The 24,984-nt window shown below is 36.9% G+C and overlaps 4 non-coding genes across 4 annotated transcripts; 2 read left to right on the top strand and 2 right to left on the bottom strand.

The window, feature by feature from the left end:
- Window positions 1-11,823: 11,823 nt before the first annotated feature.
- On the bottom strand, window positions 11,824-11,896 carry TRNAF-GAA (transfer RNA phenylalanine (anticodon GAA)). Its single transcript has one exon. It is a non-coding gene; the product is annotated as a tRNA-Phe (tRNA).
- Window positions 11,897-13,564: 1,668 nt separating this feature from the next.
- TRNAT-UGU (transfer RNA threonine (anticodon UGU)) lies at window positions 13,565-13,637 on the top strand. Its single transcript has one exon. It is a non-coding gene; the product is annotated as a tRNA-Thr (tRNA).
- A 1,219-nt stretch (window positions 13,638-14,856) lies between these two features.
- On the bottom strand, window positions 14,857-14,943 carry TRNAS-GGA (transfer RNA serine (anticodon GGA)). Its single transcript has one exon. It is a non-coding gene; the product is annotated as a tRNA-Ser (tRNA).
- Window positions 14,944-23,563: 8,620 nt separating this feature from the next.
- TRNAR-UCU (transfer RNA arginine (anticodon UCU)) lies at window positions 23,564-23,635 on the top strand. Its single transcript has one exon. It is a non-coding gene; the product is annotated as a tRNA-Arg (tRNA).
- Window positions 23,636-24,984: the final 1,349 nt, after the last annotated feature.

Here is a 24,984-nt window from a genome sequence, read left to right as displayed (position 1 = left end):
TTTGACCCATTGTATTATTTCCTTGTGTATTCCTGTAGGAGGTTTTTGTACATGTGTCTTTAGTTTCCCTTTTATCATCTCGTCCAAGAGAGAAAGTTCTTCTAATTCTATGAATCTTTCTAGAATCCTTTTCTCTTGAATATCAGTTAAGAGAGTTTCGGATTGCCTGGTATTCCACCAATTCTTAATCCAAAGTTCCAGACATTTGTTAAATGAGGAAGAGACCCCCCAAGGCAAAAGTACGATAAATACAAGATATAGTAAAGAAGGCAATGCTTTCTTTTTTTTCATTTTTGATCTGTAAATGGAGTTGTTAATGAATATGCTTCATTCGCTGACTCTATTCCATTCCCTGACTCTATATGATGATATTTCTATTTCATGATATTTCTATTTCTTTGAAGCAAAAACTCTATAGGTTTGATACCCTGTATCTATTCTTCTTTTTTGTATATTAGTTATTAGTGGAATTTCAGTGCATTGGGTTCTTTCTTAGATCTAGATGGAATGAAATAGTGAAATAGAATAAAAAAAAAGCCCTTTCGGATGAAAAAGGAAGAATAGTATGCGATATATCTAACTTGGATAAAAAAAAATTAAAAGCAAATTTCTCTTATCCTCGTTTGTTCCTTCCTTTAGATAAATACTTAAAAATCCCCTCTTACAATAACAAATCCAATTTAGAAGGGACTTCCTCCCTGTGTTGAGAAAACTTTTCTTCTTCCAATTCTTCTTTTCTTCATTCAACTCAGTTCAAAAAAGATACCTCAAAATACTTCAATTGGTACGCGCAAGAAATAGGCCAATTCGGCAGCTTTTTGTTCAATTTCTCGTGGAGTAAAAAATTTATCATCAGTACGAGTCAAGGGAATGATCCCCTGGCCCCGGATTTCCATATAAAGAATACGACGAGGATAAAGACCCTCTTTAACCTGAATTCTAATTGATTGGATATCCCGCATAAGGAATCGAAGGAAGACGCGACGTTTTATTCCAGGGAATCCCCAACGAAAAATGCACACTATTCCCTCTTTTCTATCGAATCGGTCATAACCACTACCTACATTCCACAAAATAGTACACCACAAGTAGGAGCTAATGAATAGGCCTGCGATTCCGTAGAAAGACATCACGACCCCCTGCGAAAAAAAAAGAATTTCTTGAGATGGAAGTATAGATATAATATTCTTACCAAGATAACTGGAAATCCCAACCGATAAGAATCCTAGTGAACCTAGAAAAAGAATACAGGCCCAGAAAAAATTACCCCTTTTTCGAGAACCTTTTAGAAGTTCTACCCATATGTGTTCTGATCGCCAATTCATATTAGATATACTAAATCCAGCAGCGGTCGATTGAAATTGAGAGAATAAGCTAAATAATTTTGACTTTACTTTTTTTGATTCTGAAATCGCCTTCAGCAACTAGTACTCCTGTGAAATAATAGGTTAGATACATTGACTTTCTATTCAAAAAATATTCGTTGATTCAATTAAAATAAATAAAATAAAACTCGCTATACCTGGCTCTGCATATTCATGCATTTATGCTCGTAGCCTATATCCGCATCCATAACCGTTTTTCATTTGTGTGTAGAAAGTGTGTGTAGAAAAAGCCACATACCCTACCATATTATATTACTTACACTAAAAAATACTAGACAATCTTATTTTTTTGCACATAAAGAAATAAAGAAGTCATTGCAATTGCCGGAAATACTAAGCCTACTAAAGGCACGAAAATAGAAGGTAAGTTTAAATCCGTCATGGAATAGGTGTCTCAATTCAAATTTACTATTTCTATCTAGTCGAAAAATATCTTAAGATTCTTATGATATAATTAAGTATATCTATTATAAGGAATATTGACTATTGTATTGTATTTTTTATTTTTAGTTTGAAAAATATTCTGTAAAAAAAAATGAAAGGATAATAAGAAAATTCCAAAAAAGGAGAACTAATTAAAAAGATTTTATTTTGATTTTCCCATCCTCATGGCCTTTCTATCTTTCTAATCTAATTTGAAATTGGATTCAAAAGAAAGCGGTTAGAATTTACTTCCTGCATACATACTTCTCTAGAAGCGCATACAATAATGCGTGGTAAAGGCGGAAAAATAGTATATTCAATCAAAATCAAAGGGCAAATTATCTTACCTACTATAGATCCCCTACTACCCTCTTAGACTTTAAAAGGCGATATACCACCCAAAGAAAGGGTATGAAAATGCCGGGTGGAGTTAGCTTTTCGACGAAGACCTGTCCCGTGCAGCGAAGCCCTGTTAGTAAGACCCCCCGCAATAATGGATTATAGAAGAATATTATTCCAAATACTCCTCTGGACGCATATAGTAGCATTGCGATTCCGAATCTTTTTTATTTATGAATATGAACAGAAAAAAATTCATTGTATCGTTGGGTCGGAGCGGAGGTTTGGTCCAGAAAAATTAGAAACAAAACGTCTACTCTACCGCATTGAAGTCTATAGCGCTGTATTTCCACGAAAGTATAATTCTTACCATCAGGATACGATCCTTTCTTTTGAACTAAACGTCTCTACGATGGGTCCAGGTTCTATGTCCAATCCCAAATCAAGGATTTCTCGCTCTTGATCGGAGTCATAAACTAAAAAAAAACTACCTTTTTATCCTTTTTCTCAAGGTTATAGAAAACTTCCTTATCTAGTTCTAGCATTTTGAAAAAAAAAAAATGCTTCTTTTTTTACACACAGTTCGAGTCACTTGTTGACTCACGATTACGCCTGTTAAAAGTTTCAAACGTCCTCTTTTTTGAATTGAAAGAGAGTCCTATAAAAAGGTCTAACTTCCAAACTATGTCTTTTTTCATTCATTCTCCTTTAGTTTTTTTTCTCTATCTAGAAGTGGAATAGAATAACCCGGTTGAAGGGTAATGATCATACGTCTGTAATGCATTGTATGGCCCAGAATAGGTCCTATTCTTCTACCTTTTCCAGGTAGTCGATGGCTATTCACAGCTACCACCTTAACACCAAAGAAGAGTTCGACCCAATGCTTTATTTCTGTCTTAGTGAATCCCGATTCGACATTAAAAGTATATTGATTCTTTCCCAATAAACGAAGACTTTTTTCTGTAAATACTGCGTATTTGATTCCATTATCATTATCATATGATAATACTATATTTTATTATTTTATTATTTTATTTGTATTTCTTTATTGTATTATACCTTAATATATATATTCTAGATATATAGAATAGACGAATCTCAATTTGTCAAGTCTCATGATCATATCATGATCTATTTTTATTCGGCTCAATCTTTTTTTTCTAAAAAAGATTGAGCCGAGTTTAATTGCAATCAATTAGAAGAATAAAGAAGAATTACTGCATTTCATAACTGATTTTTTTCTCTTTTTATTTCGTTTCTTTTTTATTTATACCTTCTTTATCTTTAGTTTTATCTAGTTAATCAATAGTATCTACCGGCTCGAACTCGAATTTGATCGCCTTCCATACTTCACAAGCTGCGGCTAGTTCAGGACTCCATTTGCAAGCTGCTCGGATAATTTCATTACCTTCGCGAGCAAGATCGCGCCCTTCGTTACGAGCTTGTACACAGGCTTCTAAAGCCACTCGATTAGCTGCTGCACCAGGTGCATTTCCCCAAGGATGTCCTAAAGTTCCTCCACCAAATTGTAATACAGAATCGTCCCCAAAGATTTCGGTCAGAGCTGGCATATGCCAAACATGAATACCACCTGAAGCTACCGGTATAACACCTGGCATGGATACCCAGTCCTGAGTGAAAAAGATACCGCGAGCACGATCTTTTTCAATAAAATCATCGCGCAATAAATCAACAAAACCTAAAGTCATTTCGCGTTCCCCTTCTAACTTACCTACTACTGTACCGGAGTGGATATGATCTCCCCCAGACATACGCAATGCTTTAGCTATACACGGAAATGCATACCATGATTTTTCTGTCTATCAATAACTGCATGCATTGCACGGTGAATGTGAAGAAGTAGGCCATTGTCGCGGCAATAATGAGCCAAAGTAGTATTTGCGGTGAATCCCCCAGTTAAGTAGTCATGCATTACAATAGGAACCCTAATTCTCTTGCAAATACAGCTCTCTTAATCATTTCTTCACATGTACCCGCAGTCGCATTCAAGTAATGCCCTTGATTTCACCGGTTTCGGCCTCTGTGATTTATAAATAGCTTCGGCACAAAAGACAAAACGGTCTCTCCAGCGCATAAATGGTTGTGAGTTTACGTTTTCATCATCTTTGGTAAAATCAAGTCCACCACGTAGACACTCATAACACGCTCTACCATAATTTTTTGCGGATAATCCCAATTTTGGTTTAATAGTACATCCCAATAAAGGACGACCGTACTTGTTCAACTTATCTCTTTCAACTTGGATACCATGAGGCGGGCCTTGGAAAGTTTTTGAATAAGTAGGGGGAATTCGTAGATCCTCCAAACGTAGAGCACGTAGGGCTTTGAAACCAAATACGTTACCTACAATGGAAGTAAACATGTTAGTAACGGAACCCTCTTCAAATAGGTCTAATGGATAAGCTACATAACAGATCCATTGGTTGTCTTCCCCAGCAACAGGCTCGATGTGATAGCATCGTCCTTTGTAACGATCAAGACTGGTAAGTCCATCAGTCCAAACAGTTGTCCATGTACCAGTAGAAGATTCGGCAGCTACTGGCAGCCCCTGCTTCTTCGGGCGGAACCCCCGGCTGAGGACTTACTCGGAATGCTGCCAAGTATCAGTATCCTTAGTTTCATACTCTGGGTTGTAGTAAGTCAATTTATAATCTTTAACACCAGCTTGAAATCCAACACCTGCTTTAGTTTCTGTTTGTGGTGACATAAGTCCCTCCCTATAACTCTTGAATTAAGAATTCTCACAATAACAGGGTCTACCTCGATGTTAATTAGGCGTAAATGAAACTTTAGCAAAAAATCTCGTAAAACAAAAAGGATATTCAATTAATATAATATCAACTCACTTAAAGAAAATTGAGGGCATGCTTAGGTTAATGAATATGTTTCATTCATATATAATGCGTACACCCTGTGTATGTTCTATCCTATAGGAATTCCAATATAGGAATTCGATAGGAATTGAGTTGTTGTTATGGTAAGTTAACACGGTTCGTTATTAAACCATGGATTTGATTTACCAAATCCATAATTATTGTATACTCTTTGATAGATATAGCGCAACCCAAATTAATTCCTAATCCTTATTTTACAAGTTCTTAATAGTTCTCTTTTCTTATTTTGAATGCAAATACCTAACTAAATACTAATAAAATTCTTTGTTGACAGCAATCTATGCTTCACAGTAGTATATATTTTGTATATCGAAGTCCTAGATAGGAAAGTAGAGTAGCACAGATCTCACAAAAGGCAAGAATGTATATGAAAAAAAGATTGATTGAACTTTTCAATGGACTCATTCCATGAGTAAACGATTGAATGGGATTCGCTTGGGCAACGAAATCAAGTCCTGGTCCCTTTTCTCTCTTATTGAATTAACTAATTCATTTCCTTTTACTTTTGGATTTTTTTTGATTTGATTTGGCATTATTCAACAATAAAAAAAGAAAAATTTCGACAAATTCCTTTTTTTTAATTATGTGATAATTATGAGAACAATCCTACTACTTCTCCTCCCGGGGTTTCCACAATTGAAGAAAAAAGTACAGGTCGTATCGATCAAATTATTGGACCCGTGCTGGATGTCACTTTTCCCCAGGCAAGTTACCTTATATTTATGTAACGCTTTGGTAGTCCAGAGTAGAGACACTGCGAGATAAGCAAATTAATGTGACTGTGGGTGAGCGACTTAGGAAATTATCGAGTTAGAGCTGTAGCAGCTATTTAGAGCTACGGACGGGTTGACTGAGGGAATGGAAGTGATTGACACGGGAGCTCCTATCAGTGTTCGGTCGGTCGGTGGAGCTACTCTCGGACGAGTGTACGTTCGTGGAGAATTAGGTTGACAATTTGGGTCCTGTAGATAAGTAGTGAAGTAGATGATAGTTCATATAGATCTGCGCCTGCCTTTATCGAGTTAGATAGATTACGAAATTATCCATCTTTGAAACAGGTATTAGGTCGTCGATCTTTTAGCTCCTTATCGACGTGGAGGAAGGAAATTAGGGAGCTATTTGGGGGGGCTGGAGTATGGTAAAACAGTACTGATCATGGATTAATCAATAACATTGCTAAAGCTCATGGGGCGTATCCGTATTCGGTGGAGTAGGGGAACGGACTCGTGAAGGAAATGATCTTATATGGAAATGAAGGAATCCGGAGTAATTAATGAAAAAAATATTGAGGAATCAAAGGTAGCTCTAGTCTATGGCCAAATGAATGAACCACCGGGAGCTCGTATGAGAGTTGGTTTAACTGCCCTAACTATGGCGGAATATTTCCGAGATGTTAATAAGCAAGACGTGCTTTTTATTTATCGATAATATCTTTCGTTTTGTTCAAGCAGGATCAGAGGTATCCGCTTTATTAGGGAGAATGCCCTCCGCAGTGGGTTATCAACCTACTCTTAGTACAGAAATGGGTTTCTTTGCAAGAAGAATTGCTTCTACTAAAAAGGGATCTATAACTTCGATTCAAGCAGTTTATGTACCTGCAGGACGATTTGACCGACCTGCCCCTGCCACAAGCATTTGCACATTTGGATGCTACTACCGTACTTTCCAGAGGATTAGCTTCCAAGGGTATTTATCCAGCAGTAGATCCTTTAGATTCAACCTCGACTATGTTACAGCCTCGGATCGTTGGCAACGAACATTATGAAACTGCGCAAAGAGTTAAGGAAACTTTACAACGTTACAAAGAACTTCAGGACATTATCGCAATTCTTGGCTTGGATGAATTATCGGAATAGAGGATCGTTTAACTGTAGCAAGAGCAAGAAAAATTGAGCGTGTTCTTATCACAACCGTTCTTTGTCGGCAGAAGTTTTTACTGGTTCTCCAGGAAAGTATGTTGCTCTTGCGGAAACTGTTGCTCTTGCGGAAACTATTAGGGGATTTCAACTAATCCTTTCCGGAGAATTAGACGGCCTACCTGAACAGGCTTTTTATTTGGTGGGTAACATCGATGAAGCTAGCACGAAAGCTATAACCTTAGAAGAGGAGAACAAATCGAAGAAATGAAATTAAATCTTTATGTACTGACTCCTAAGCGAATTATTTGGGATTGTGAAGTGAAAGAAATCATTTTATCCACTAATAGTGGCCAAATTGGCGTATTACCAAACCACGCCCCCATTAACACAGCAGTAGATATGGGTCCTTTGAGAATACGCCTCCTCAACGACCAATGGTTAACAGCGATTCTGTGGAGCGGTTTTGCGAGAATAGTTAATAATGAGATCATCATTTTAGGAAATGATGCGGAACTGGGTAGTGATATTGATCCGGAAGAAGCTCAAAAGGCACTTGAAATAGCCGAAGCTAACTTGAGTAAAGCTGAGGGTACGAAAGATTTGGTTGAAGCGAAGCTCGCTCTCAGACGAGCTAGGATACGAATCGAGGCTGTCAATTGGATTCCCCCATCCAATTGAAGACAATCCAGTGGTTTATAGTTGATACAAAGAAAAAGGGAAGAGGGGTAGAAAAAGTTATTAGATAGCGAAGCGAAGTAAGTCCAATGCTATCTAGTAATTTTTCTACCTACTTACCTACTATTGGATTTGAACCAATGACTCCCGCCGTATGAAAGCAATACTCTAACCACTGAGTTAAGTAGGCAATTTATCACCACAAAGGAAGACCCATTACTTCGATCGATTATATATTGAAATCCCTTTTCTAAGCAATACCGCTCTGTTATTGGTCTGTTATATACTAAATACTAAACTAAATACTAAACAGATACAGATCAAAGGGGTATCCTCTGGCATTAGAAAATATTCATCTTGACAAGAAATTATCTATATGTTAAGATATCTCTGATAAGGGCTATAGCTCAGTTCGGTAGAGCAACTCGTTTACACGTGCGCCAATGCTTTTCAAAGGAGCTTATTATGCAATGAACATAATCGATCTTATTGCAAAATCAATGTCTTACTTCATAGATTCGAGAGAATAGGAGAACAGTAGCCTGACAAACAGTCGGTTCAGTCCGATTCAGGTGCCAATTCAGGTGCCTAATCAAATAGAACCCTTATGGATTTGCTAGTTGATAAGGTAAATATCCAGCCCACTAAATGCTAGGCGTAATGAGGATAAGGGCCTCCAAAAAACTTCTTTTCGTTCTATGAACTTTAAGGTGTATGAAGTCTCATAGTTAACTCTTGCAGTGGAACGATAGAGACTCCATTTCACTTAGGTTGATTTAATTTAGACCGGAGGCAGACCTAAGTCAAGGTAATCCTCCTTTGAAACACTTTGGTATTGCTCCTAGATAGATCATAATACAAAAAATCAATCAGAGCACAGGGAGCCATCTCATTATCTTTCCGTAAAGAAAAACTATGGTGGACTAACTGATCTTTAAATCAGTTTATGAAAGAGCCCAATGCAAAAAAATGCATGTTGGGTCTTTGAAACAGTTCAAATCATTTCGATAATAATCCGTTTGATCTGTTTTACCGAGAAGGTCTACGGTTCGAATCCGTATAGCCCTAATATGCCCTTTTTTAGATTTTAGGATCTCTATCCTATGTTTTCTTTAGTTTAGTATAGTTTTCATTTTCTCATTAGTATTTGTTTATAGACTGGATAGGCGCCTGCGACATAGAATAGAGATAAAAGCATTACCAAAGGCTCATTCATCGAAAATCAAAATCATACAGACAGGAAAAGAAAAACGAATTTCTATCAAATCAATAGAAGAAAGGATCCTTTCCCTGATTTGAATCCCGTCCTCCTTCAAATAGGATATCTCTAGACTTCCCTATAATAACTGCAATGATTTTATCCATTTTGCGAATTCCTACTTTGTTTTAAGTATATTTATTACTTTGTTTATAGATACATTATGTAAATTGATCAACTTTAAATAGAAAAAATAAAGTAAAGAGTAAATAAGAAAACAGAATATTCTGTCTCATAGTTCTGAAATAGAGTTCTTTATTTTTATTTTATAGTATTACTTCTCATTAATTATACTGCATAGATTAGTCCTACTATCTTAATTAGGTTCTAATTTAGTAGTATTCTCATTTTTATTTAATAGTCTCTTATTATTTTATTATTAAATATTAAATAAAGGATAGAGCTATTCTTTTTTCTAGAGATTCTAGAGAAAGCGAGACAAAGTGAAACGAGAAAGTTTTCTTTATATAAGAATTAGATCTACATACACCATATCTAAATAGAATGGAAATCCAAAAGAAAGGGAGTTGGGATTCCATTGGATGAATCTTTAAAGAAGATGCAGCACAGAGGAAACAAAGGCTAAACTTAAACTAAGCGCTTTTGTTTGAACAAAAAAGATTCTTGTTTCACCGAGGAAAAGAGAGAAGTTCTGGATAAATTGACAATGCTGAATTGAATTGACTAATTTAAGTTCCGCCTATTCCACATTAATGGGAGTACATTATGTTTCTGCTTCACGAATATGATATTTTTTGGACATTTCTAATAATAGCAAGCCTTATTCCTATTTTGGCATTTTCGATTTCAGGACTTTTAGCCCCGGTTAGTGAAGGACCAGAGAAGCTTTCTAGTTATGAATCGGGTATAGAACCCATGGGAGGGGCTTGGGTACAATTCCGAATACGCTATTATATGTTTGCGCTCGTTTTTGTTGTTTTTGATGTGGAAACCGTCTTTCTATACCCTTGGGCAATGAGTTTCGACGTATTGGGTGTATCCGTTTTTATCGAAGCTTTGATTTTCGTGCTTATCTTAGTTGTTGGTTTAGTTTATGCATGGCGAAAAGGAGCCTTGGAATGGTCTTAACTGAATATTTAGACAAAAAAAAAGAAGGAAAAGATTCTATTGAGACAGTTATGAATTTGATTGAGTTTCCCTTACTTGACCAAACAAGTTCCAATTCTGTTATTTCAACTACACCAAATGATCTTTCGAATTGGTCAAGACTCTCCAGTTTATGGCCCCTTCTATACGGTACCAGTTGTTGTTTCATTGAATTTGCTTCATTAATAGGCTCACGATTCGACTTTGATCGTTATGGATTGGTACCAAGATCAAGTCCTAGGCAAGCAGACCTAATTTTAACAGCCGGTACGGTAACAATGAAAATGGCTCCCTCTTTAGTGAGATTATACGAGCAAATGCCTGAACCAAAATACGTCATTGCTATGGGAGCCTGTACTATTACAGGGGGAATGTTCAGTACGGATTCCTATAGTACTGTTCGGGGAGTTGATAAGTTAATTCCTGTGGATGTCTACTTGCCGGGCTGCCCACCTAAACCGGAGGCAGTTATAGATGCCCTAACAAAACTTCGTAAGAAGATATCGCGAGAAATAGTTGAGGATCAAACTCTATCTCAAAATAAAAATAGATGTTTTACTACCAGTCACAAGCTTTATGTTAGGCGCAGTACTCATACAGGAACTTATGAGCAAGAATTGCTCTATCAATCACCATCTACATTAGATATATCTTCTGAAACTTTTTTCAAATCCAAAAGTTCAGTACCTTCCTACAAATTAGTGAATTAGGAGAGGGGCTCTTTTGTGTAGAAAAATAAAAAGCAGGGCAATCTTTCAAACTTGCATCCGAAATGTGAAATATTTATACAAAGAGGGAGAGATGAAGACAATGCAGCAGGGTTGGTTATCTAATTGGCTAGTCAAACATGAGGTGGTTCATAGATCTTTGGGCTTTGATCACCGAGGAATAGAGACTTTACAAATAAAAGCAGGGGATTGGGATTCCATTGCTGTCATTTTATATGTATATGGTTACAATTATTTACGCTCCCAATGTGCTTATGATGTAGCACCCGGTGGATCTTTAGCTAGCGTGTATCATCTTACGAGAATACAATATGGTATAGATAATCCAGAAGAAGTCTGCATAAAAGTCTTTGCCCAAAAGGATAATCCTAGAATTCCGTCTGTCTTCTGGATTTGGAGAAGTGCCGATTTTCAAGAACGCGAATCTTATGATATGGTGGGAATCTCTTATGATAATCATCCGCGCCTTAAACGTATCCTAATGCCTGAAAGTTGGATAGGCTGGCCCTTACGTAAGGATTATATAACCCCCAATTTTTATGAAATACAAGATGCTCATTGAATGATAAGAAATTCATGCTCACTTATACAACACAACTCCAGATTTTATTCAAGTCAAGGAATATTTTTAGGTTCTTTTCCTAGATGAAACGGAATACCTATTTATAATTAATTCCTAATTATACAAAAGCATTCCAGATAGACTGAGCAAAAAAAGGGTTTCATTTGGATTCCCCTATTTTGAAAATCGCATATTAATTTCCTTCATATGAACAGAAAAATAGGATGACTCAAAGAAGTTCTCTACCAGGAACTTTGTACCGCGCACATTACTTAGCACAACTAGGAAAATAAGATAAGATAAAGATAAGCAAGACTAAAAAAATATTCGTCGGAATAGCGGAATACAAAATTAAGAAACGCAAAAAAATAAAGGGGAATCTCACCCCCTTCTTTATCATAAAGAAAAGATATATTTTAAAACTTCTTTAAAAAGAAAAAGAAGTGCCTCTATATTTATATTATAGATTTATCCACTTAGATGAATAAATATTATTAATGAATATGTATCACAATCCATCTCGAGGTATTTGGATCAATACCTATTCGGTGGATCTTTTTTTTTTTTTTCTCTGCCAGGAACCAGATTTGAACTGGTGACACGAGGATTTTCAGTCCTCTGCTCTACCAACTGAGCTATCCTGACCTTTTCTTGTGCATCATCCTAGTAGAGTATTTGTATCTATGTCAATTAAAAGGACTAAAAATTAATTAAAGTATTTCAAATTTTAAATTTGAAAATGGGGGGGGTAGTCCTATGCATTGTGCATGGTTTACTTAAATAAAACTTAAAAATAGAGTGAATAACCAAGATTTCTTGCCGATACTCTAATAAAAAAGAAATCTATTCAATGAATAGGATAAGATCCATTGAGTTCTCTTCGCATTCCTTTGTGAAAGAGTAGAATGAGAAAGCTAATGAATCTTAAACCCATTGCATTGATAAAAAGAAAAAAAAGTGCATTGATAAAAAGAAAAAAAAAAAGAGGATAAATAATAATAATATAGTATAGTTAGGGAATAAAAGAGGATTTAGGGGATAGAGGGACTTGAACCCTCACAACTTATAAAGTCGACGGATTTTCCTTTTACTAGAAATTTCATTGTTGTCAGTATTGACATGTAGAATGGGACTCTCTCTTTGTCCTCGTCCGATTAATCCACTTTTTTAAAGATCTCGAAAACTTTGAATTTTAATTGAAGAATTTGATTATTCAATATTCGATTGGAGTGGATTCACAATAATGAAAAAAAAAAATTATGATATGAGTTTTTTATTTCATAATCATTATCATTTCTAATTTCATTTTTAAAAAAGATAAAGAACCTATATTATAATTAGAATATAATATGAGTTCTGTGATTAATCGTTTGCTATGTCAGTATCTATACGTGTTTATTAAATGTATAAGGTATAAAACCCCTCTTTCTCTAATTTAGAACTAGAAGGAATTCCACTAACAACACAACGTAATTAACTCGATTCGTTAGAACAGCTTCCATTGAGTCTCTGCACCTATCCTTTTCCTTTGTATTCTAGTTCGAGAACCCCTTGTTTTCTCAAAACACGGATTTGGCTCAGGATTGCCCTTTTTTAATTCCAGGGTTTCTCTGAATTTGGAAGTTACCACTTAGCAGGTTTCCATACCAAGGCTCAATACAATCAAGTCCGTAGCGTCTACCGATTTCGCCATATCCCCATTTCCCTCTTCTTTGAGACCAGGATTCCTTGTGTAATTTCATCCATCTCTTAGTTTTTTTTTTGAATCATTGAGTTCATCACTCAACGTAGTCTAGCAGTTCAGTTCGACTCTATTTGAGAGACCTCGCTTGCTTATTGCAATTCAGAATTGAATTGATTCTATCCTTGATGTATTTGCAATTCAATCCGAATCAATATATCCAAAAGTTTTTATCTCCCCCACCTCCCGTCTTACTTTTTTATAGTATTCAAAATTATACTATAACGCTTGATATTTATTCTTTTTTTCTAATCAGAATTAGCAATTTTATTTACTCTGACTCTATGTTCCCCTTAGTGAAATATTAATCCTCAAATTATTAACAAATAATAAAGTCTATAATGATCGAATGAAAATACCAATAAATTCTATAATTTTATTTTTTAATATCCTATAGTTAAGCATATCAAGCTAACTTTATCTTTAAGAAGTTTTAGTATTTTTTTATTTTTATAAGTATAACTTCAAATTTAGAACTAGTTAATAGCTAAGATTAATAACTAATATCTGAGATTTTACGGATTTCCTATACTATACCTATTTCTATTTGTTACACTATTTCCGTTATGTAAGCCCACTTAGCTCAGAGGTTAGAGCATCGCATTTGTAATGCGAGGGTCATCGGTTCAAATCCGATAGTCGGCTTTTTTTTCTCTATCGATGTTCTACGAACAAGAATCTCTTTTTTTCCGAATTAAATGGAGAATCCAGGATCTTTTATGTTTTTTACCTTACAATTTTGCTAGATACAAAACAATAAAATAAATAATATATATACAAAAAAAAAAGATTTTGATGAAATTCCATTTTTTGGGGTACTTTAGTTGATTTTACTCTGTTTATCCTGTAGTTTAATTCAGTTTTAATTTCGATGTATTCTGTAATGTAAATACAATGAAATTAATTGTGTAAAATGAAATTTCAATAAAATAAAAAAAGGAGTCTTCATGTCCCGTTATCGAGGACCTCGTTTAAAAAAAATACGCCGTCTGGGAGCTTTACCAGGACTCACTAGAAAAACACCTAAATCCGGAAGTAATCTTAAAAAAAAATTCAATTCTGGGAAAAAGGAGCAATATCGTATTCGTCTTCAAGAAAAACAGAAATTGCGTTTTCATTATGGTCTGACAGAACGACAATTACTTAGATATGTACATATCGCTGGAAAAGCAAAAAGGTCAACAGGCCAGGTTTTACTACAATTACTTGAAATGCGTTTGGATAATATCCTTTTTCGATTGGGTATGGCTTCAACCATTCCTGGGGCCCGCCAATTAGTCAACCATAGACATATTTTAGTTAATGGTCGTATAGTCAATATACCAAGTTTTCGTTGCAAACCCCGAGATATTATTACTACGAAAGATAACCAAAGATCAAAAGGTCTGGTTCAAAATTATATTGCTTCATCGGACCCGGGGAAATTGCCAAAGCATTTGGCGATTGACACGTTGGAATATAAAGGACTAGTAAATAAAATCCTAGATAGGAAGTGGGTCGGTCTCAAAATAAATGAGTTGTTAGTTGTAGAATATTACTCTCGTCAGACTTGAACTTAACGAAAAAAGGAAAGGTTCATAGAATTTTCTTCCCCTTCCCCTTTCCCCGAACTAAATCGCCCTAAGACCATTACCATTAATTTGTATTTTCCCATCAACTAGCTAAAATTGATTAACCCTAGGATTAGGATCCTTTTTTCTTTTTTCCTCTATGTGTATTTTACATACCACAGTAATTTGCTATAGAGAATTTCTAATTTCTATTAAATCAAAATAAGATAATATAAGATATTATATTATTGCTGGAAAAAATTGTTATTTGATTTGATACATTGTGATCCTTAACGTTGATGAATTAAGAAAAACGGAAAGAGAGGGATTCGAACCCTCGGTAAACAAAAGTCTACATAGCAGTTCCAATGCTACGCCTTGAACCGCTCGGCCATCTCTCCTACATAACTTATTATGGAAAATAAACTGAGTGAATAGCGAGTTTTCTTATTCCTGCAGTACAGGTACAACCGCAACCACTCGGGGGTTCCATAGTTCTATTGGAAAAATTCCTTTTGATCTAAGTGGAAGGATACAGGATTTTTTACTAGAAATTGCGCTCGCTATAAAATAAAAGTTTTAATTTGGGTTTTCCCGCAACTAAAGAAAAAGAAAATGGAAGAATTCTTCTTATTGCATAATAAAATAAAGAAACCTTAGAATTCCGTTTGCATAAGATACGCTACACCATACTATCGAAATCAAAAATAGGGTATGAGACAATTAATAACTTTGAAAACACGAAATAGTTGATAACATAAGTTGTTGTTCAGAAATAGGAAAGTGGAATGAAATCCAGTCTTAGTCAAATATTTCATATCTCTTCGTGTCCAAGCAGAAGGAAAAGGATACAATTTGAGCTGAGCGGAAAATCCATATCTCTCTTATCCATTTAAAGCATATGGATTTAGAGTAGAGCATATGGATCAATCTATTTATAATTATAAGAATCGAATGTGTTTGTTTTTATGTTATTTTGTGAAGGAATGAAAACAATTCTATATAGAATGGGTTGGGAATTATGCCTAGATCCCGTGGAAATGGAAATTTCATTGATAAGACCTCCTCAATTGTAGCCAATATTTTATTGCGAATAATTCCGACAACCTCAGGAGAAAAAAAGGCATTTACTTATTATAGAGATGGTGCGATTTGACTCTTTTTTTTGCTTTTTTTTAGCCCTACCTATACCTCAGTCTTACGAAAAAGAGAGGGGGGTTGGCATAGAGAGAACCAAATTTGTAAAGCAAACAAACCCACGCTTCGGGAAGGTGAGGCGAACTAACAATTCCTTCCGTCGTGTATCCTCGATTGATGCGGCTTCAGATACTTCAATTGTAGATTTGAGTATTGAGCGAAAGGTTACACCTACAGGATATGGTATGGTATGGATTACAGGCCAATCCTACTCTATTAGTATCCGTAGGCAGCATAGGGGAGAAAAGCACTACACCTAGAAATAGGAATCAACAAGAGAAAAACTTTGTTAGAAATTACCCCTTTCCTGATCGGTATCAGGGCTGGGAAGAATGGTTGGGATAACAAACAACCATCAGGTTTGTACTTTGGATACCCCTATAACCATCAAAGATCGTTGAAGTAGCTAATTCCTCTAAATAGGAGGCGTTGAGAACAAAGAAATTATTGGAGCTATCGTTTTCCTCTAGCATTAATAGAATTCATTGGTGTTAAGAAAAACCTCTTGTGGGAAGGTTGGCTAGAGATTTCTTGGAAAAATACCAGCCCCTTTCGGTTCATAATGAGACGGGACTAATTCTATTTTGATTCTATAGATTATTTCGCTTAGTACTATTATGTACAGAAGGGAGGAGCCGTATGAGATGAAAACCTCATGTACGGTTTTGGAACGGAGATTTTTTGAATAGAATGAACGACCGTAACGGATGTTGGCTCAATCCGAAGGAAATTATGCGGAAGCTTTGCAAAATTATTATGAAGCTACGCGACTAGAAATCGATCCCTATGATCGAAGTTATATACTCTATAACATAGGCCTTATACACACAAGCAATGGAGAGCATACAAAGGCTTTGGAATATTATTTCCGGGCACTAGAACGAAACCCCTTCTTACCGCAAGCTTTTAATAATATGGCCGTGATCTGTCATTACGTGCGACTATCTCCACTATAGAAAGAAAAAAAAAAAAGAGAGGATCAAATTTTCTAGTAAATACTAGAAAAAAAGGGCTTTCTACATAGGGATCGTAAAAACAACGATTTTTCCCTATCAGCTGTAGGAAGGAAGGACACTTCACGAGAATCAAAAAACGAAGAAAGTATGGCCTATACTACTACTCTATGGATAAAGTTTCTCAAATTGATAGAGAAAGCACCGTAAAGATCAATTAGTGAGCGACTGGGTCGATACAACTAAAAAAAACTGCTTACTTATCCCATGATATGGGGCAAAATTTAGGAATCCGCTTATGTAATAGAGCCGATCCACTAAGGGATTAAGCAGCGGTGTAGTATCAGATCCCAAAGATAGTAAGTTCTTTTTTCTTTCTTATGGAAAAAAGTCTTTTTCAAGGATTCTATAGAGATTTCATATATGAAACCGGGATAGTTACCTCTCAGAAAATTTGAACGAAGGCTCTATATCTATCTATGCTTCATTCTTCTGAAGGTGGGAAAAAAGATCAAACTGATTATTGATAAAAATTAGGGTTTGAAACTTAGGTAATTAATTTCTTCTGCTTAACCCAAGAACAAATTGGATCGATTTTTGATAAATCGAATTCAGTTAAGATAGGGGAAATTCAGATAGCAATTTCTGAGCCGTATGAGGTAGGAAACTCTCAAGTACGGTTCTAAGGGAAGGAACTTCCTATTCCGACCGAGGAGAACAGGCCATTCTACAGGGTGATTCGGAAATTGCGGAAGCTTGGTTTGATCAAGCTGCTGAATATTGGAAACAAGCTATAGCGCTTACTCCGGGAAATTATATTGAAGCACAGAACTGGTTGAAGATTACGAAGCGCTTTGAATTTGAATAAGACCATGCTCCTTCTTTTTCATAAAATGGGTGGTTTGGTTGTTGATCCATTAATCAAATAAATTAGGTCGTAAGATCGAATCAAGAATTTCATTATATCCATTTCTTATACCTTCTATTTTATATGATATTTCATAAGAATAAACCATAGGGATAGGGTCTAGAATAGAAGTAATAAAGTGAATAAAAAGAGGGGGCAATCTAAATATTGCTAATATATTAGGACCATCTTATTAATAATTCTAATGAGTTATCTTGGAATTTAGAATCAAATAAAAAACCCTATATTATGCTCAAGGAAAGTAGATATAGATAGGAGCTTATGCCCTCAAAAAAAATACACTAGTTTCTTAAATTAAAAATAAAAAAGATTTTTTTCTTACGTCGAGAAATATTTGTTTTTCAAGATAAACAATGTCCGTTAGGCACCTAATCTTTATGTCATAATAGACCCGAACACTTGCCTCGGATTGACTTCAATATATAATTGCTCCAGTGAATAACTAAAAAAAAAATAGAAGGATGGTAGATAGTAAAGAAAAGAACTAATCACAATATCTATCTTTCAAAATCTATCTTTCAAAATCTATCTTTCAAAATATATATCTTTCAAAGATTCACTAAAAAGACAGTTGGCGGGTCTCTTTGTATGTCTTGTCCGGAAAGAGGAGGACTTAATGATTATTCGTTCGCCGGAACCAGAAGTAAAAATTGTTGTGGATAGGGATCCTGTAAAAACATCTTTTGAGGAATGGGCCAGACCCGGCCATTTCTCAAGAACACTAGCTAAGGGCCCTGATACTACCACTTGGATCTGGAACCTACATGCTGATGCTCACGATTTCGATAGTCATACTGGTGATTTGGAGGAGATTTCTCGAAAAGTCTTTAGTGCTCATTTCGGGCAACTTTCCATTATCTTTCTTTGGTTGAGTGGCATGTACTTTCATGGCGCCCGTTTTTCCAATTATGAAGCATGGCTAAGTGATCCTACTCACATTGGACCCAGTGCTCAGGTAGTTTGGCCTATAGTAGGGCAAGAAATATTGAATGGTGATGTAGGCGGGGGTTTCCGAGGAATCCAAATAACCTCTGGTTTTTTTCAGCTTTGGCGAGCATCTGGAATAACTAGTGAATTACAACTCTATTGTACTGCAATTGGTGCATTGATTTTTGCAGCGTTAATGCTTTTTGCTGGTTGGTTCCATTATCACAAAGCCGCTCCCAAATTGGCCTGGTTCCAAGATGTAGAATCCATGTTGAATCACCACTTAGCGGGATTATTAGGACTTGGGTCTCTTTCTTGGGCGGGGCACCAAATTCATGTATCTTTACCAATTAACCAATTTCTTGACGCTGGGGTGGATCCTAAAGAGATACCACTTCCTCATGAATTTATCTTGAATCGGGACCTTTTGGCTCAACTTTATCCTAGTTTTGCCGAAGGAGCAACCCCTTTTTTCACTTTAAATTGGTCCAAATACGCAGAATTTCTGACTTTTCGCGGAGGACTAGATCCAGTAACCGGTGGTCTCTGGCTGACCGATATTGCGCACCATCATTTAGCTATTGCTATTCTTTTCCTAATCGCAGGTCATATGTATAGGACCAATTGGGGTATTGGCCATGGACTTAAAGATATTTTGGAGGCTCACAAGGGCCCATTTACAGGACAAGGCCATAAGGGTCTTTATGAAATCTTAACAACGTCATGGCATGCTCAATTATCTCTTAACCTAGCTATGCTAGGCTCTACAACCATTGTTGTAGCTCATCATATGTATTCTATGCCTCCCTATCCATACCTAGCTACTGACTATGGTACACAACTTTCCTTGTTCACACACCACATGTGGATTGGCGGATTTCTAATAGTCGGTGCTGCTGCACATGCAGCAATTTTTATGGTAAGAGACTATGATCCAACTACTCGATACAACGATCTATTAGATCGCGTCCTTAGACACCGCGATGCAATCATATCCCACCTTAACTGGGTATGTATATTTCTAGGTTTTCACAGTTTTGGCTTGTACATTCATAATGATACCATGAGTGCTTTAGGCCGTCCACAAGATATGTTTTCGGATACTGCCATACAATTACAACCTATCTTTGCTCAATGGGTACAAAATATCCATGCTACTGCGCCTGGCGTAACAGCTCCTGGTGCAACAACAAGTACTAGCTTAACGTGGGGAGGCGGCGAGTTAGTAGCAGTAGGTGGCAAAGTGGCTTTGTTACCTATTCCATTAGGAACCGCAGATTTTTTAGTCCATCACATTCATGCATTTACCATACATGTGACTGTATTAATACTTTTGAAAGGTGTTTTATTTGCTCGGAGTTCCCGTTTGATACCCGATAAAGCAAATCTAGGTTTTCGCTTTCCTTGCGATGGGCCTGGCCGAGGGGGAACATGTCAAGTATCCGCCTGGGATCATGTTTTCTTAGGTTTATTCTGGATGTACAATGCAATTTCGGTAGTCATTTTCCATTTCAGTTGGAAAATGCAGTCGGATGTTTGGGGTACTATAAGTGATCAAGGGGTGGTAACTCATATTACAGGGGGAAACTTTGCACAGAGTTCCATTACGATTAATGGGTGGCTTCGAGATTTCTTGTGGGCACAGGCATCGCAAGTCATTCAGTCTTATGGTTCTTCATTATCTGCATATGGTCTTTTTTTCTTAGGTGCTCATTTTGTCTGGGCCTTCAGTTTAATGTTTTTATTCAGCGGCCGTGGTTATTGGCAAGAACTCATTGAATCTATCGTTTGGGCTCATAACAAATTAAAAGTTGCTCCTGCTACTCAGCCTAGAGCCTTGAGCATTATACAAGGACGCGCTGTAGGAGTAACCCATTACCTTCTGGGTGGAATTGCCACGACATGGGCATTCTTCTTAGCGAGAATTATTGCAGTAGGATAGTGGCTAGGAGGATTTGAAAGGCATTATGGAATTAAGATTTCCCAGGTTTAGCCAAGGCTTAGCTCAGGACCCCACTACTCGTCGTATTTGGTTTGGTATTGCTACCGCACATGATTTCGAAAGTCATGATGATATTACTGAAGAACGTCTTTATCAGAACATTTTTGCTTCTCACTTTGGGCAATTAGCAATAATCTTTCTATGGACGTCCGGAAATCTGTTTCATGTAGCTTGGCAAGGAAATTTTGAATCATGGATACAGGATCCTTTACACGTAAGACCTATTGCTCATGCGATTTGGGATCCTCATTTTGGTCAACCCGCTGTGGAAGCCTTTACTCGAGGAGGTGCTGCTGGTCCAGTGAATATTGCTTATTCTGGAGTTTATCAGTGGTGGTATACAATAGGATTACGCACCAATGAGGATCTTTATACTGGAGCTCTTTTTCTATTATTTCTTTCTACGCTGTCCTTAATAGCGGGTTGGTTACATCTACAACCCAAATGGAAACCAAGCCTTTCGTGGTTCAAAAACGCGGAATCTCGTCTCAATCATCATTTGTCAGGACTTTTCGGGGTAAGTTCTTTGGCTTGGACAGGACATTTAGTTCATGTTGCTATTCCCGCATCCAGGGGGGAGTACGTTCGATGGAATAATTTCTTAGATGTATTACCCTATCCCCAGGGGTTGGGACCCCTTTTGACGGGTCAATGGAATCTTTATGCCCAAAACCCTGATTCGAGTAATCATTTATTTGGTACCGCTCAAGGAGCGGGAACTGCCATTCTAACTCTTCTTGGGGGATTCCATCCACAAACACAAAGTTTGTGGCTGACCGATATGGCTCACCATCATTTAGCTATTGCATTTATTTTTCTCATTGCCGGTCACATGTATCGAACTAACTTCGGAATTGGGCACAGTATTAAAGATCTTTTAGAAGCGCATACTCCTCCGGGGGGTCGATTAGGGCGTGGGCATAAGGGCCTTTATGACACAATCAACAATTCGATTCATTTTCAGTTAGGTCTTGCTCTAGCTTCTTTAGGGGTTATTACTTCCTTAGTAGCTCAACATATGTACTCTTTACCTCCTTATGCATTCATAGCACAAGACTTTACTACTCAAGCTGCTTTATATACTCATCACCAATATATTGCAGGGTTCATCATGACAGGGGCTTTTGCTCATGGAGCTATTTTTTTCATTAGGGATTACAATCCGGAACAGAATGAGGATAATGTATTGGCAAGAATGTTAGACCATAAAGAAGCTATCATATCTCATTTAAGTTGGGCTAGCCTCTTTCTAGGATTCCATACCTTGGGCCTTTATGTTCATAACGACGTCATGCTTGCTTTTGGTACTCCAGAAAAGCAAATCTTGATCGAACCTATATTTGCCCAATGGATACAATCTGCTCATGGCAAGACGACATATGGGTTCGATATACTCTTATCTTCAACGAATGGCCCCGCTTTCAATGCGGGTCGAAGCCTATGGTTGCCCGGATGGTTGAATGCTGTTAATGAGAATAGTAATTCGCTTTTCTTAACAATAGGACCTGGGGATTTCTTGGTTCATCATGCTATTGCTCTAGGTTTGCATACAACTACATTGATTTTAGTAAAGGGCGCTTTAGATGCACGCGGTTCCAAATTAATGCCAGATAAAAAGGATTTTGGATATAGTTTTCCTTGTGACGGCCCAGGGCGCGGCGGTACTTGTGATATTTCTGCTTGGGACGCATTTTATTTGGCAGTTTTCTGGATGTTAAATACCATTGGGTGGGTTACTTTTTATTGGCATTGGAAACATATCACATTATGGCAGGGCAACGTTTCACAATTTAATGAATCCTCCACTTATTTGATGGGATGGTTAAGAGATTACCTATGGTTAAACTCTTCACAACTTATCAATGGATATAATCCTTTTGGGATGAATAGTTTATCGGTATGGGCGTGGATGTTCTTATTTGGACATCTTGTTTGGGCTACTGGATTTATGTTCTTAATTTCCTGGCGGGGGTATTGGCAGGAATTAATTGAGACTTTAGCATGGGCTCATGAACGCACACCTTTAGCTAATTTAATTCGCTGGAGAGATAAGCCCGTGGCTCTTTCCATTGTGCAAGCAAGATTGGTTGGATTAGCTCACTTTTCCGTGGGTTATATATTCACTTATGCAGCTTTCTTGATTGCCTCAACATCAGGCAAGTTTGGTTAATTTAGTTTGTTTTTTTGTACTGTATCAGCACCTAGTTCATTACTCTTGATAGAGAGGGAGGATCTGCCTTTTTAGATTTCTTTTTCTATTTATTTTTCCATCTAGGATTAGAACCGTATACTTGGTAATAATAGCAACGACACATTATGGCAAAAAAAAGTTTGATTCAGAGGGAGAAGAAGCGGCAGAAATTAGAACAGAAATATCATTTGATTCGTCAATCTTTAAAAAAAAAGATAAGAAGCAAAGTTTCTCCCTTGAGTTTGAGTGAAAAAACGAAAATGCTGAGAAAAATTGCAATCCCTACCGCGTAATAGTGCACCTACACGCCTTCATCGACGTTGTTTTTTGACCGGAAGACCTAGAGCTAACTATCGACATTTTGGGCTATCCGGACACGTACTTCGAGAAATGGTTTATGAATGTTTGTTACCGGGTGCAACAAGATCCAGTTGGTAAGGATAAAATACCCTTTCGTATTTGTATGGATTTCTGGAATTGATAATCATAGAGGAGCCCTCTTTACCATTCTGTATAAATGGACTATTCTATTTGTATAGATATTGGTAGAGGGGCGTATCCAACCCTCTTTTATCCACTAGTTACCCCTCTTTAGTTTAAGAGTATAGAGCAGTTTGGTAGCTCATAAGGCTCATAACCTTGGGGTTGCGGGTTCGATTCCCACTACCGCCTCCATACTCCTTCTTTATGATATATGCATGATATAATATATACATCATGCATTTGTATCTGGATTTTTTGATTTCCTAAAAGAGTTTTGGTCTAACAGTTTTTTCTCGGAAGAAGCAAAAAAATAAAAGAAAGAATAAAATATGAAAGAAAAGCGTCCATTGTCTAATGGATAGGACAGAGGTCTTCTAAACCTTTGGTATAGGTTCAAATCCTATTGGACGCAATCTTATTTCTATCTATTCTTTAAATAACTATACTAAACTAAAAACAAAGAAAACTTTTTTGCATGATTCAAATGAAAAAGCTTTCTCAACGATTCCTATTCTACTAACAAGAGTAGACATGCAAAATTTATTTGTTACTGAAGAGAAAACCGTTCCAGCTGTTCCTGAATAGCTTCCTTCAAAAGGATTTCCGCTTGCTCGGTGAATGTCTTGCTAGAAGATATAATTTCTTGGAATTGAGGTTTAGTATCTTTTAGATGTTTACGTAACTCATCCAGAAATTTATTTACCTGTTCAATTTCTAACGAATCAAGATATCCTCTTGTTCCGGTATAAATAGTAGCTATCTGCTCTTCCACTGGGAGAGGATTTGCCTGGGATTGTTTAAGCAATTCCCTTAATCGTCGACCCCTTGCCAATTGATTCTGACTTGTTTTATCGAGAGCAGAGGCGAATTGTGCAAAGGCTTGTAACTCTGCGAATTGCGCTAGTTCCAATTTTGATTTGCCAGCTACTTGTTTCATGGCTTTAATTTGAGCCGCGGATCCTACTCTGGAAACAGAAATACCCACATTAATAGCGGGTCGAATTCCGGCATTGAATAGATCCGCAGATAAGAATATTTGTCCATCTGTAATGGAGATTACATTAGTAGGAATATAGGCGGAAACGTCTCCAGATTGAGTCTCAACTATTGGTAAAGCGGTCATACTTCCTTCGCCTAAAAGAGAATTTAATTTAGCGGCTCTTTCTAAAAGGCGTGAATGCAAATAAAAAACATCCCCTGGATAAGCCTCACGTCCGGGAGGTCTTCTTAATAGAAGGGACATTTGGCGATAAGCTTGTGCCTGTTTGGAGAGATCATCATAAATTATTAAAGTATGCCGTTCGCGGTACATAAAATACTCAGCCAGGGCTGCTCCCGTATAAGGAGCGAGGTATTGTAATGTAGCAGGTGAATCCGCCATTTCAGCTACTACAATAGTGTATTCCATGGCCCCCTCCTCATGGAAAGTAGTTACTACTTGAGCTACGGAGGATGCTCTTTGACCGATAGCTACATAAACACATATTACACCTTGCCCTTTTTGATTGAGAATTGTATCTGTGGCTACTGCTGTTTTGCCAGTCTGTCTGTCCCCAATAATTAACTCTCGCTGACCGCGCCCTATAGGGATCATCGAATCGATAGCAATAAGCCCTGTTTGAAGAGGTTCGTATACGGAACGCCTGGAAATTATACTTGGAGCAGGAGATTCAATTAAGCGAGATTCGGAAGCTATAATTTCGCCTTTCCCATCAATAGGTTTAGCCAGAGCATTTACAACACGACCCAAGTAAGCCTCAC

This window comes from Triticum urartu, unplaced genomic scaffold, assembly GCF_056163025.1.
Source record: "Triticum urartu cultivar PI428250 unplaced genomic scaffold, HENAU_Tu73 scaffold2, whole genome shotgun sequence".
NCBI lineage: Eukaryota > Viridiplantae > Streptophyta > Magnoliopsida > Poales > Poaceae > Triticum > Triticum urartu.
This window is presented reverse-complemented; position numbering and strand designations above follow the sequence as displayed.